The sequence below is a fragment of the Ornithorhynchus anatinus genome, chromosome 2, assembly GCF_004115215.2.
Source record: "Ornithorhynchus anatinus isolate Pmale09 chromosome 2, mOrnAna1.pri.v4, whole genome shotgun sequence".
Lineage (NCBI taxonomy): Eukaryota > Metazoa > Chordata > Mammalia > Monotremata > Ornithorhynchidae > Ornithorhynchus > Ornithorhynchus anatinus.
In genome coordinates this window covers 121466711-121480361 of record NC_041729.1, presented here as the reverse complement: position 1 = coordinate 121480361, position 13651 = coordinate 121466711, and positions in this window count along the sequence as shown.

Sequence of the window (13651 nt, the reverse complement as noted above, 5' to 3'; positions counted from 1 at the left end):
CCTGATGACTTCTATGCTTTCAGATGTCTGGGCTTCAGTCATAGAGTGGTGACAGCAATAGGAATGTTGGGACTTCGGAAGTAGGACGCTCTCAAAACCCCTGTTAGAAGAATGGGAAAACTCAAGGGATTTAGGAGCCAGTGGGAGCTGACTGTGGGTCTGGGCCCTCCTAAAATATCTTCATGGTCACTTACTGTGGCACAAGCATTATCTTAGATGTTTGCCTTATATAGTAGATGTAGACATCGGAGGTTCTCGGATTAGGTGTATTTGGCCTGTGCTTTCTCCACTGGGCTATTTTGCATCTGCAACTACATTATTAACAATTTTCTTCGGCTGTGTGTGTGGCCTAGTGGAAAGAGCATGGGCTTAGGACTCAGAGTACTTGGCTTCTAATCCAGGCTCTGCCATTTGTCTGCAGTATGACCTTTGGTAAATCACTTAATTTCTCTGTGCCTCACTTATCTCATTGGTAAAATGGGGATTAAATCCACTGTACACTATGAACCTCATGGGGATCAGGGATTGTTCCCAACTTGATTATTTTATCAACTCCAGTGTTAGTATAGTGGTCTGTCCCTGGTAAGCACTCAATAAATACCATTGATTGCCCAGCATATAGTAATTGCTTAACAAGTATAAATCTAAAAAATTGATCCAGGAGGCTTCCAGCAAGTGGAAAAAGCATGGGCCTGGGCGTCAGAGGATCCAGGTTCTGTTCTTACTCTGCCAGGTGTCTATGTGACTAGGCAAGTCGCTTAACTTCTCTGTGCCTCGGTTACATAATCTTTAATATGGGGATTCAGACTGTGAGTTCTATGTGGGACAGGCACCGTGTGCAACCTGTTACCTTGTATCTACTCCAGTGCTTAGTATAGTGCCTGGCACACACAGCTTAACAAATGCTATTAAGAAAATAAATCCTGACCACAAGGGAGAGTGGTGAGATGTTACAATAAGTATCACAGTCTGTTTCAGTGCATTGGTTTTTGAAATAAATAAAATTTATAACCTTTCAGATCTTGCCGTTCTTTCCCCACTCCTGACCTGCCCTACACTAATAATAATAATAATAATGTTGGTATTTGTTAAGTGCTTACTATGTGCAGACCACTGTTCTGAGTGCTCACGTGAGGCTCACAGTTAATCCCCATTTTACAGATGAGGTAACTGAGGCACAGAGAAGTGAAGTGACTTGCCCACAGTCACACAGCTGACAAGTGGCAGAGCCAGGAGTCGAACTCATGACCTCTGACTCCGAAGCCCAGGCTCTTTCCACTGAGCCACGCTGCTTCCCATGGTAGTAGAATGGTCAAACCATAGAGAGGTACCCCAGCATCCCAGCCCACTGGACACCACTAAGCAACATCCTCAATACCCCTTGCTGTTCATTCATCCCCATGCCATCCTATGGCTCACAGTCACAGTCAGCCAGCCTTCAACCAGTGCGGAGGGAAGGACACAAGCAGGACACAGTTTAGAATATGGCGAGGAGGTGGCTGTAGCTGTGGTAGAGAGGCTGTGAATTTTGGATCCTCAACCACCGAGAGTCAGAAAGCCTGATATTCTAGACAAAATAACTTATTGTCCATTTTATTTAATGCACTTTTTGCATTTGTCATTGCCCCTATTTCTTATACTATCTGTGCATTTTATTGTTTCATCATTTCTTTAGTGTCTCTACTCAGTCCTCTCTTCCTATTTGTTTTGAGATCCATGATCTCCAGGGATAAGAATCATGTCAAATTCTTACCTGTGAATTTTTCCCATTATTGAGTAACAGTTGCTCTGCATAGATGTAGGCACTCAACAAAATGCTATTAGTAATATTTGTGCTCTATGATTATAATCCTTGTAATATGTATACTATTGGGGATATTTTAATATTTTTCATATTTGATTGTAGTACTAAATCTCAGAATTTGGAAGAGCTAGATTACATATTTAGAAACTGTTCCAATCAAATGACTAAAATAGTAAAGATATTTCAATGTAAAATTAAATGAGGACTTTTTGGGATGTTGTTAGCAACATATATTCTATTTCTAGACTCCTTGAAGCTTAGTGGATTGTGATATATAAGAACATTGAAATGAACATGAGAAGTTTTATTAAGGCTTTTATTCATTTCTTTTCCATAGTTCTATTTCAATGCAGTTAGACATAAGATGATACTTGTGTTTTCTTGCTAAATTTCCCTTTAAAAAACACAGTCCTTATAAATATTATATTGAGCTATAACACTGAATTGAATTATTCAGACCAGAGAAACTGAGTTTCATAAGATATTTGTTCAAAACAGCTTCTTTTATATAAGTAATAAGTTATTCATTAAAATATTATCTAGTCTTATCATCATTCTAAGAAAATGTGTTGTAATATTCCAGGCTGGATTAACCTCTGAGCAGAGGCATGGGAGAGAGACCCAGGAGTTTTTAGGGTTTGAAACCACTTCACTCATCAAGACCCCTCCAAATAGAGAAATTATTTTGAATGGGATGTCAGTTTCCCACCTGGTGACATGAGCATAACCGATTTCAGGTGATAATTTGTGAAGGAGAAGGGAGGTAGGCTTGGTGACAGAAACTCCAGGTCTAGCTCAGAAACCTGAATTAATAGGTGCTTAGTAAATACCATTACTACTACTATGAGCATGAAGCTGGGGGATTACCAGGAAGGCTTTGCACACAGTAGATGTTCAATAAATGCAATTGAATGACTGAAGGCTGGAGATCATCAGGGCCAGCTAACAAAATAGTAATAGTATTAAGTTCTTTCTACATGCAGAGTCCTGTACAAGCTCTGCGAAAGCGTGTACCAGTGGGAATTAGGCACGAAGTACTTTGTTCATCCAAACTGCTACCTTTGCTGGTAGAATCTCTCATAATATCCTGACTGGACTATTGTATCAGCCTCTTTTCTGATCTCCTATCCTCCTGTCTCTCCCCACTTCAGTCTGCCCGAAGTATCTGTCTACAGAAATGCTCTGGGCATGTCACTCGCCTCCTCAAAAATCTCCAGTGGTTGCCTATCAACCTTCACATGAAAGAAAAACTCCTCTCTAATGGCTTCAAAACTCTCCATCACCTTGTCCCCTTCTACCTCACCTCCCTTCTCTCTGGCTATAGCCCACCCCACATCCTTGGCTCCTCTGCAGCTAACCTCCTCACAGTGCCATGTCCTTGCCTGTCCTGCCGTCCGACCCCCTGGCTCATGTCCTACCTCTGACCTGGAATGCCCTCCTTCCTCATATCTGCCAAACTAACTCTCTTCCCCTCTTCAAATCCCTACAGAGGGCTCGGCTCCTCCTTGAGGCCTTCCCAGACTGAGCCTTCCCTTTCATTCATTCATTCAATTGTATTTATTGAGTGCTTACTGTGTGCAGAGCACTGTACTAAGCTCTTGGAATGTACAATTCAGCAACAGATTAGTGATTTCCACCTTCTAATTACTTTGATTTGAAGGCCTTCCCAGACTAAGCCCCCCTTTCCCTCTCCTTCTCCTCCCCTCCCCATCACCCCTACCCCCTCCCTCTGCTGTACCTCCTTCCTCTCCCCACAGCACCTGTGTATGTTTGTACATATTACTCTATTTTTTAATGATGTGCATATATCTATGATTCTATTTATTTTGATGGTATTGAAGCCTGTCTACTTGTTTCGTTTTGTTGTCTGTCTCCCTCTTGTATACTGTGAGCCCGTTGTTGGGTAGGGATTATCTCTATCTGTTGCCGAATTGTACTTTCCAAGAGTTTAGTACAGTGCTCTGCACACAGTAAGTGCTCAATAAATATGATTGAATGAATATTCCTTGAGAGACTCAGTTTATGAGAAATGGTAGGAGAGAGGATTTGAGACTCACACATAAAGAGCACTGAAACAATAAAATGTTAGAACAGCATACCACTCTAGGACAAATACACCACACCAAAATATAGACTAAAGTCAGTAGGGGGCTGTGGCTGGAAGAACAGAATTTCAGGCTCCTCATGATTCAAAGTCCCCAGCATGCTCAGAGCTACAGCAGCCAACTTATTCTGCCATTTCCCTTATCTGTAATTTGTTTAAATCTTTGTCTTCCCCCATAGACTTGTAAGTGCCCTTTGGTAAGCGAACATTTCTATAGACTTTGTTTTATTTTTCCAAGCACTTAGTGCTGTCCATGCAGTAAGTCCTCAATAAATACTATTGATTGATTTGATGACTACTGCAGCCCCATTAGCCTTCCCAAGGCTTCAGAGAAGCCTTAAGCTGCAAGTGTTGTTCTCTTTCCCTCTGGGGTGGTGGAAGACAGGAGGGGATGGGGTCTCCTCGATGGGGTGGTGGGGAGCAGTTTCTGGTTCCCCAGGAGGCAGCATGGCTGTTGCAAAGAGTGAATTTTCTTATTCTGGAGCTTCCAGGAGGCTAGGATCTTCAGGGCCACAGACCAGTAAATGATTCTGAAAGTCCTCGATGTTTGTATATCGGAGCAGTGACAAAAACTTAAGGACTGCTCTGTTGGTCCAGCTCTCAGCCCACTTGGAAGGACAGTCCCCACAGTACTTATGTACCTCTTATTAATTTCATCTATTTATATTTTCTTTCTTGCCCACTAGACTGTAAACTCATTATAGGGAGGGAACATGTCTACCAACTCAAACTGTAGTACTAATAATAATGCTGGTATTTGTTAAGTGCTTACTATGTGCAGAGCATTCATTCATTCATTCAATAGTATTTATTGAGCGCTTACTATGTGCAGAGCACTGTACTAAGCGCTTGGGATGAACAAGTCGGCAACAGATAGAGACAGTCCCTCCCGTTTGATGGGCATACAGTCTAATCGGGGGAGACGGACAGACAAGAACAATGGCAATAAACAGAGTCAAGGGGAAGAACATCTCGTAAAAACAATGGCAACTAAATAGAATCGAGGCGATGTACAATTCATTAACAAAATAAATAGGGTAACGATAAGAGCACTGTTCTAAGCGCTGGGGTAGGTACAGGGTAATCAGGTTGTCCCATGTGAGGCTCACAGTTAATCCCCATTTTACAGATGAGGTAACTGAGGCACAGAGAAGTTAAGTGACTTGCCCACAGTCACACAGCTGACAAGTGGCAGAGCTGGGATAATAAATGTGGTATATGTTAAGCACTTACAGTGTGCCAGGAAGTGTACTAAGTGCTGGGGTAGATGCCAGATAATTGGGTTGGACACAGTCCTGTCCCACAGGGGGTTCATAGTCTGAGGTACAGATGAGGTAACTGAGGCACAGAGAAGTTAAGTTAATTTCCTAAGGTCACACAGCAGACAAAAGGCAGAACTGGGATTAGAACTGTAAAAATATTAATTGTGGTATTTGTTAAGCATTTACTGTGTTCCAGGCACGGTATTAAGCACTGGGGTGGATACAAGCAAATCAGGTTGGACACAGTCCCTATCCCACGTAGGGCTCACAGTCTCAATCCCCATTTTACAGGTGAGGTAACTGAGTCATGGGGAATTGAAGTGACTTTCCAAGGATTACAAGCCAGCCAATTGGCACAGCTAGGATTAGAACCCACAACCTTCTGCCTCCCAGGACCATGCACTATCCACTAGGCCATTATATACCCCCACAAGTGTTTAGTCCAGTGTTCTGCACACAGTAAGCTCTCAGTGAATACAACGGATTGATTGCTGGGGGCAGCCAGAGTTCCTCAGCTGCAGTGAGCTGGAGGGAGGGGACAGGTAGGCTAACAGAATGCAGGGAGAAAAGGTTCAATTACCAGATGTTACAGTTGATGATGAAAAGTTTTTTTCCCAGCCCAGTGCATGCAGAATACCTTGCTGATTGTGTGCCCACAGAGAGGCAACTAAGTGAAGCAGAGCGATGGATTTCAGGGAACTTGTTTTCCCCCAGTGTAAGGTAAAAATTTGGTTAAAGGCAGTTATTCCTGGGTCTAGTTTAGGATTCTTTCAGAGAACTACTGTTGTTGTGATAACCTTAGTTAGGGAAAGAATGCTTTTTTTTTTATAGGTAGAAAGGTCTTTGTAATACCATTAATTTGGAGATTTACTATCATAGGAGGAGAGTGGATTTTGGCAGATCTCCAAACTTCTGCAACCAGCCCTTAAAACCATGCCTGAAGGTCCCAAATCCAGGAGTTACCGGAGGTGATGGCAATGTTGGGATGTTCTAACATGGCCCCCAAGAAAGTCCACCCTCAGCTGTAAATGACTAGGCCAGTAGAATCCTATACTTACCCTGTATGTTTGACCTTAAAATCAAAAGAAGGGACTGGAATATGACATACGGTAATTCTGTTACATTGTACTCTTCCAGTACACTGGGCTGGGAAAAAAGCTTTTCATGGTCAATTGTGGCATCTGGTAATTGCAGCCTTTCCTCCCTGCATTCTGTCAGCCTCCCCGGCCCCTCCCTCCATCTCACTGCAGCTGAGGAACTCTGGCTTCCCCCAGCAGTCAATCAGTTGTATTCATTGAGTGCATACTGTGTGCAGAACACTGTACTAAGCACTTGGGGGTACTTAGTGGCCTAATGAATAGTGCATGGGCCTGGGAATCAGAAGGTTGTGGGTTCTAATCCCAGCTGTGCCACTTGTCTGCCTTGTGATCCTCGGAAAGTCATTACAATTCCCCACGCCTCAGTGATCTACACATAGTAAGTCTATACTTCACTCCGCTACCCAGATTATCTTTCTACAGAAATGCTCTGGGCATGTCACTAGCTTCCTCAAAAATCTCCAGTGGTTGCCTATCAACCTTCACATGAAGCAAAAACTCCTCACTATTGGCTTCAAAACTCTCCATCACCTTGTCCCCTTCTACCTCACCTCCCTTCTCTCCTCCTACAGCCCAGCCCACAAACTCCGCTCCTCTGGTGCTATCCTCCTCACTGTGCTTCGTTCCTGTCTGTCCCATCGTCGACCCCGACCTAGGTCCACCTATGGCCTAGAATGTTCTCTGACCTGGAATGCCTCCCTCCTCATATCCACCGAACTCTTTTCCCCTCTTCAAAGCTCTACTGAGAGCTCACCTCCTCCAGAAGACTTTCCCAGAACTGAGCCCTCCCTTTCCCCTGTGCTCCTCCTCCCCTCCCATTACCCCTACTACCTCCCTCTGCTCTACCCCCTTTCCCTCCCCACAGCACTTGTATATATTTGTACATATTTATTGCTCTATTTTATTAATGATGTACATTTATCTATGGTTCTATTTATCTATTTTGGTGGTAGTGATACCTTTCTACTTGTTTGGTTTTGTTGTCTCTCTCCTTTTTCTAGACTGTGAGCCCGTTGTTGGGTAGGGATTGTCTCTCTCTCTTGCCGAATTGTACCTTCCAAGAGCTTAGAACAGTGTTCTGCACACAGTAAGCACTAAATATATGATTGAATGAATAAATATAAATGATAAAGTAGCAATAATACTTATTAAATACTGTGTGCAGAGTACTGCACTAAGAAGCACAGAAATTGAGAAATGGTTCTGTCACAAGATTCAAATACTATAGTATCTCTTACAATTAGACATCAAGTAATGTATTTGGTTTGCAATTAAGGTTTTATAGACTTCCCTGTAAGAAAGATTACTCAGATTCCAAAACATAAGATTGCATTCATAATAATCCTATTAATGGAATTACCCAATACATTGTTTCTTTACAAAAAAATGGTAAACCTACATCCTAGCGGGGGCTAATTCCCTCTTGTGGATTCTCTCCCAGAGATTTGTAGGATGGTCTGCATATAGGAAGTACTTCATAAAACTATTATTACTACACACTAAATATATTCCTTAACTTGCACCGTATGCTACAGCGTAGAATTTGAAAGGCAACTCTTTTGTCAGGCTAAATGATTATCATTTTCAGCAGTGCATTTTCAGTTTTCCAATCAACAAAATAGTTTTTTGATATCAGATTTATTCTCATTATGCCAACTATAATATTGTCTAATAATAGGGCCTGAAGTCTTAATGATGTCCTGGCAGATGATCTTGCTGCAGATCTTCACACAGATGCCTTTATTCTCCATTAGAATGAGCTTGAGAGAAACTACTTTGATTAATAGTGAGATTGGGAATACATCAAGCATTGATCAGTACAGGATTCAGCACCCCCTTCATAGTAGTGGTCACACAGCCTTTGGATCATAATGTTAGAAAATGCTGTAGTCCATAAAAGGTTACTCCATTGAAAATCTGGTCCAGGGAAATGTTAAAACTCTCTGATATTTGTCAGGTAGGATACTGAGCTAGCAGGTATTGTAGGGATTGTGCCTAATCTGCAATTGGTGAATTTACCCAGTTCTTGGGACAGCACCTGACACAAAGTAAGCACTTAATGAATATCACAGATACTAGTGTTAGTAGCATAGATTGTAAGCTTCTTGAAGGAAGGCATTATGCCTGTCTATGGTTCAAGCTGGGGGAGTCCAGATGCCTAGGAACACATTTACATGGGAAACTGAAGGAGAGGGGTATATAATTTTAGTAGGACTTTGAAAATGGTGTGAGTGGTGATCTGTTGCATGTGAAGGAAATGGCAGTTTGAAGCCAGAGAGAAGATATGAGCAAGGGTATGTTGGCAAAAGAGATGAGACCAAGGTATAGTGAACAGGTTGAGTTAGAGTGAGTGAGTGAGAGATTAGCAAGGTTCTATAGAACCGGAGAGCTTCTGAATTACCCTGAGTCTTTCCCCTGTATTTATCCCCCTTGCCATCCCCGCAACACTTATGTATATATCTGTAATTTATTTATATTAATGTCTGTCTCCATCTCTAGACTGTAAGCTCATTATGTGCAGGAAATACATCTGCTTGTTGTTGTACTCTCCCAGACCACACAGTAAACACTAAGTAAATACAACTGATTGATTTAGAAGATTCCCCTAGAGGCATTCCCATCTCAGCGGCCTCAATATGAACCTTTTCTTTCCCCAACACTTTATACCCAAATAATTGCCTAAGTTGCTGCTCCATTTCCCACACAGCTTTCTCCAAGTTGCCAAAGCGAGGAAAAAGGAAAGACAGTGATACTGGTTGCAGTCAACCAGATCTTGAAAGATCTCCAAGAACACTAAAACACTCTTCCACACAGTACCATGACAGAGGATACATGCTTACGGGAGATAGATTGCAAGGACTAGCTGGAATTCACTTCCTTCAGGGGAAATCCTCATATGTATATGTATATCTTATACACATATAAAACAGCGAATCGTTTCCTACTTTGTTTAAGACTAGTGCTTGACTATGCTTAGAGCATTTATTCTTCCCTTACTACTTGCAAACCACACACCATTTCATCATACTGCCATTGCTTGTTAGCCTGCTATTGCTCATACCTGCATAAGTTCATTCTATTTATTCATTAATAGTATTAAGTGCTTACTGTGTACAGAGCACTGTACTAAGCACTTGGGAAAGTAAAATACAGCAATGTACATAAATCTATATTTACAATGCACATGATATTTGCAAGTCATCTTAGGGAAAGTATATAATGTTGGTATTTGTTAAGCACTTACTATGTGCAGAGCACTGTTCTAAGCGCTGAGGTAGATACAGGGTAATCAGGTTGTCCCATGTGAGGCTCACAGTTAATCCCCATTTTACAGATGAGGTAACTGAGACACAGAGAGGTTAAGTGACTTGCCCACAGTCAGCTGACAAGTGGCAGAGCAGGGATTCAAACCCATGACCTCTGACTCCCAAGCCCGGGCCACGCTGTTCCTCTAATACACTTAAATAGTGATAAAGGAATAATGATGGCTTTCTAAAATTTGCATGTACTTTTAATAAACTCAAGCTTTGTCCAGTAGATTTGATAATCTGTTTTCAAATGGTGTGAGCAAGACATTCAAGCATGCCCAAGTACATTTTTAAAATCTGTGTAGAAAATAAGTTGAACGATTGCAATAGGAACAGGTAGGCATCAGTCATTGTGTACATGGTTTCATATTATTTTTCATTTGAACCAAATTCTCACTTGGTTCCAAACCTCTGTGCTTTTTGAGATTTCTAACTCTGTTCCCTTCAAAGTTCTATATGGCTTTTGTCCTTCACCTTTAACAGTAAATCATATTCTGTTTCTGATAATTTGAAGAATCATTTTTCTTGTATATCCTTGTATTTTGTACAGTAGAAAAGGAAATGATTCTCAGTATCAAATTATGTTTTGTTGATTGCAAAGCTTGTCCTATCACACCTTTTCTACCCCAGTTTCCTAGTTACTTATTGCTGGTTCTGTATTGGTCTGAGTTTATTGAAGTTTTGAACATTTTTTTCAACTAAGACAAATTCATACAAATACAATTTCTGGGTGGATTGTATTCAGTATAATTTGTTAGAGGATTTTATGTGTTTCTGTATGTATGCACTTTGTATGCACTTTGTATGCACTCTATTTAAACAACATTTAAGGTTACTCCTAAGTGTGTATAACTAAGCCTGCCTTAGGCTTTAAGAAGACTGGCTTTAGATGGTAAATATGTAATAATATTAATAATTATGATAATTGTTATATTTAAGATCTTACCATGTCCCTAGATCTGTAATAAGTGGTGGAGTAGTTACAAAATAATCAGGTCAGATAGTCCCTATCCCACAAGGGGTTAACAGTCTAAACAGAAGGAGAAGAGGGGAGAACAGGCACTTAATCATCATTTTACCGATTAGGAAACTGAAGCATAGAGAATTTAAGTGACTTGTCCAAGGTCACATAGCAGGCAAGTGACAGAGTTGGGATTATAATCAATTGATCAACCTTTGATATTTATTGAGCACTTACTATATTAAATGATAAAACACAGTACATCAGAGTTAGGAGATGTGGTCCTTATGCAGAAGAAGCTACAGTCTAGCTGTCTAGGGGAGTTAACCATTAAAAATAGATTAGAGATAGGGGGAATAGAGTGTAAAGAATATTTACACAAGTACTATGGGACTGTTGTGCATATTAAAGTGCCTAAGGGTGGCATCGAAGTGTTCATAGACAACTCAGAGGGAAGGGTGGATAGGAGAAATAAAAGGCTTAGTTTGGGAAGGCCTCTGGAAGGGGATGTGATTTTTAGCAGGGTTTTGAAGGTGGTGAGAATAGTGGACTGTCACATATTCATTTGTATCTATTGGGCGCTTACTGTGTGCAGAGCACTGTACTAAGCACTTGGAATGTACAATTTGGCAATAGATAGACATTCCCTATGCAACAACAGGATCACAGTCTAGCAGGGGGAGACAGACAACAAAACAAGTAGTTAGGCATCAATAGCATTAAAATATATAAATAGAATAGTCACTTAATGTCACTTAATTATTCATTATGACAAAATTTTTGAAATCTTGAAATTGGTCCTTTTTTCATCAAGCTGGAATTTTCCTGTTACAAAAACATCTAAATAATAAAAATAATGGTATTTAAGCACTTACTCTGTGCCAAGCACTGTTCCTAGTGCTGAAGCATGTCCAAATCTGAATTCTGGGTTTAAATATTCAAACCTGTAATTAAATCAGAGTTCACTAATATCTGAAAGTCATTAAATTAATAAAATCAAAATGAGTAAAATAAAACATTCATGTTTAGTGAAATTCCACCCCATTTTAAAAAGCTTACTAGTGTTCAAGCTATCCTTCCATGGTGACATAAGCTAATCCTTCCATGATGACACTCTACTTAGGATCTTTTTCAGTGTGTTTAAAAAATTCTTCTTTGGTAACCATAGCTAATACTAATTGTTTATGTAGGGTATAAAATAAAGCTAAATTAGGCATCTGTGAGAAAAAGCTGAAAAATAAAGCATCCAAGATTGCCAAGGTGCAGCAAGGGACCCTGAAGAGCCAGAAACTGATGCTACCTCTTTGTACCACTTCCTTATCTTTCATTCATTCATTCATTCAATAGTATTTATTGAGCGCTTACTATGTGCAGAGCACTGTACTAAGCGCTTGGGATGAACAAGTCGGCAACAGATAGAGACAGTCCCTGCCGTTTGACGGGCTTACAGTCTAATCGGGGGAGACGGACAGACAAGAACAATGGCACTAAACAGTGTCAAGGGGAAGAACATCTCATAAAAACAATGGCAACTAAATAGAATCAAGGCGATGTACAATTCATTAACAAAATAAATAGGGTAACGAAAATATATACAGTTGAGCGGACGGGTACAGTGCTGTGGGGATGAGAAGGGAGAGGTGGAGGAGCAGAGGGAAAAGGGGAAAATGAGGCTTTAGCTGCGGAGAGGTAAAGGGGGGATGGCAGAGGGAGTAGAGGGGGAAGAGGAGCTCAGTCTGGGAAGGCCTCTTGGAGGAGGTGATTTTTAAGTAGGGTTTTGAAGAGGGAAAGAGAATCAGTTTGGCGGAGGTGAGGAGGGAGGGCGTTCCAGGACCGCGGAGACGTGACCAGGGGTCGACGGCGGGATAGGCGAGACCGAGGGACGGCGAGGAGGTGGGCGGCAGAGGAGCGGAGCGTGCGGGGTGGGCGGTAGAAAGAGAGAAGGGAGGAGAGGTAGGAAGGGGCAAGGTGATGGAGAGCCTTGAGCCTAGAGTGAGGAGTTTTGTTTGGAGCGGAGGTCGATAGGCAACCACTGGAGTTGTTTAAGAAGGGGAGTGACATGCCAGATCGTTTCTGCAGGAAGATGAGCCGGGCAGCGGAGTGAAGAATAGACCGGAGCGGGGCGAGAGAGGAGGAAGGGAGGTCAGAGAGAAGGCTGACACAGTAGTCTAGCCGGGATATAACGAGAGCCCGTAATAGTAAGGTAGCCGTTTGGGTGGAGAGGAAAGGGCGGATCTTGGCGATATTGTAGAGGTGAAACCGGCAGGTCTTGGTAACGGATAGGATGTGTGGGGTGAACGAGAGGGACGAGTCCAAGGGATGACACCGAGATTGCGGGCCTGCGGGACGGGAAGGATGGTCGTGCCATCCACGGTGATGGAGAAGTCTGGGAGCGGACCGGGCTTGGGAGGGAAGATGAGGAGCTCAGTCTTGCTCATGTTGAGTTTTAGGTGGTGGGCAGACATCCAGGTGGAGACGTCCCGGAGGCAGGAGGAGATGCGAGCCTGAAGGGAGGGGGAGAGGACAGGGGCGGAGATGTAGATCTGCGTGTCATCTGCGTAGAGATGGTAGTCAAAGCCGTGAGAGCGAATGAGTTCACCGAGGGAGTGAGTGTAAATGGAGAACAGAAAGAGGGCCAAGAAATGACCCTTGAGGAACTCCAACCAGTTAAAGGATGGGAGGGGGGAGGAGGCTCCAGCATAGGAGACCGAGAATGATCGGCCAGAGAGGTAAGAGGAGAACCAGGAGAGGACAGAGTCTGTGAAGCCAAGGTGAGATAAGGTACGGAGGAGGAGGGGATGGTCGACAGTGTCAAAGGCAGCAGAGAGGTCAAGGAGGATCAGAATGGAGTAGGAGCCATTGGATTTGGCAAGAAGGAGGTCATGGGTGACCTTAGAGAGAGCAGTCGCGGTAGAGTGGAGGGGACGGAAGCCAGATTGGAGGGGGTCTAGGAGAGAATGGGAGTTAAGGAATTCTAGGCATCGATTGTAGACGACTCGTTCTAGGATTTTGGAAAGGAAGGTAGTAGGGAGATAGGACGATAACTGGAGGGGGAAGTGGGGTCAAGAGCGTGTTTTTTTTAGGATGGGGGAGACGTGGGCGTTGTTTGAAGGCA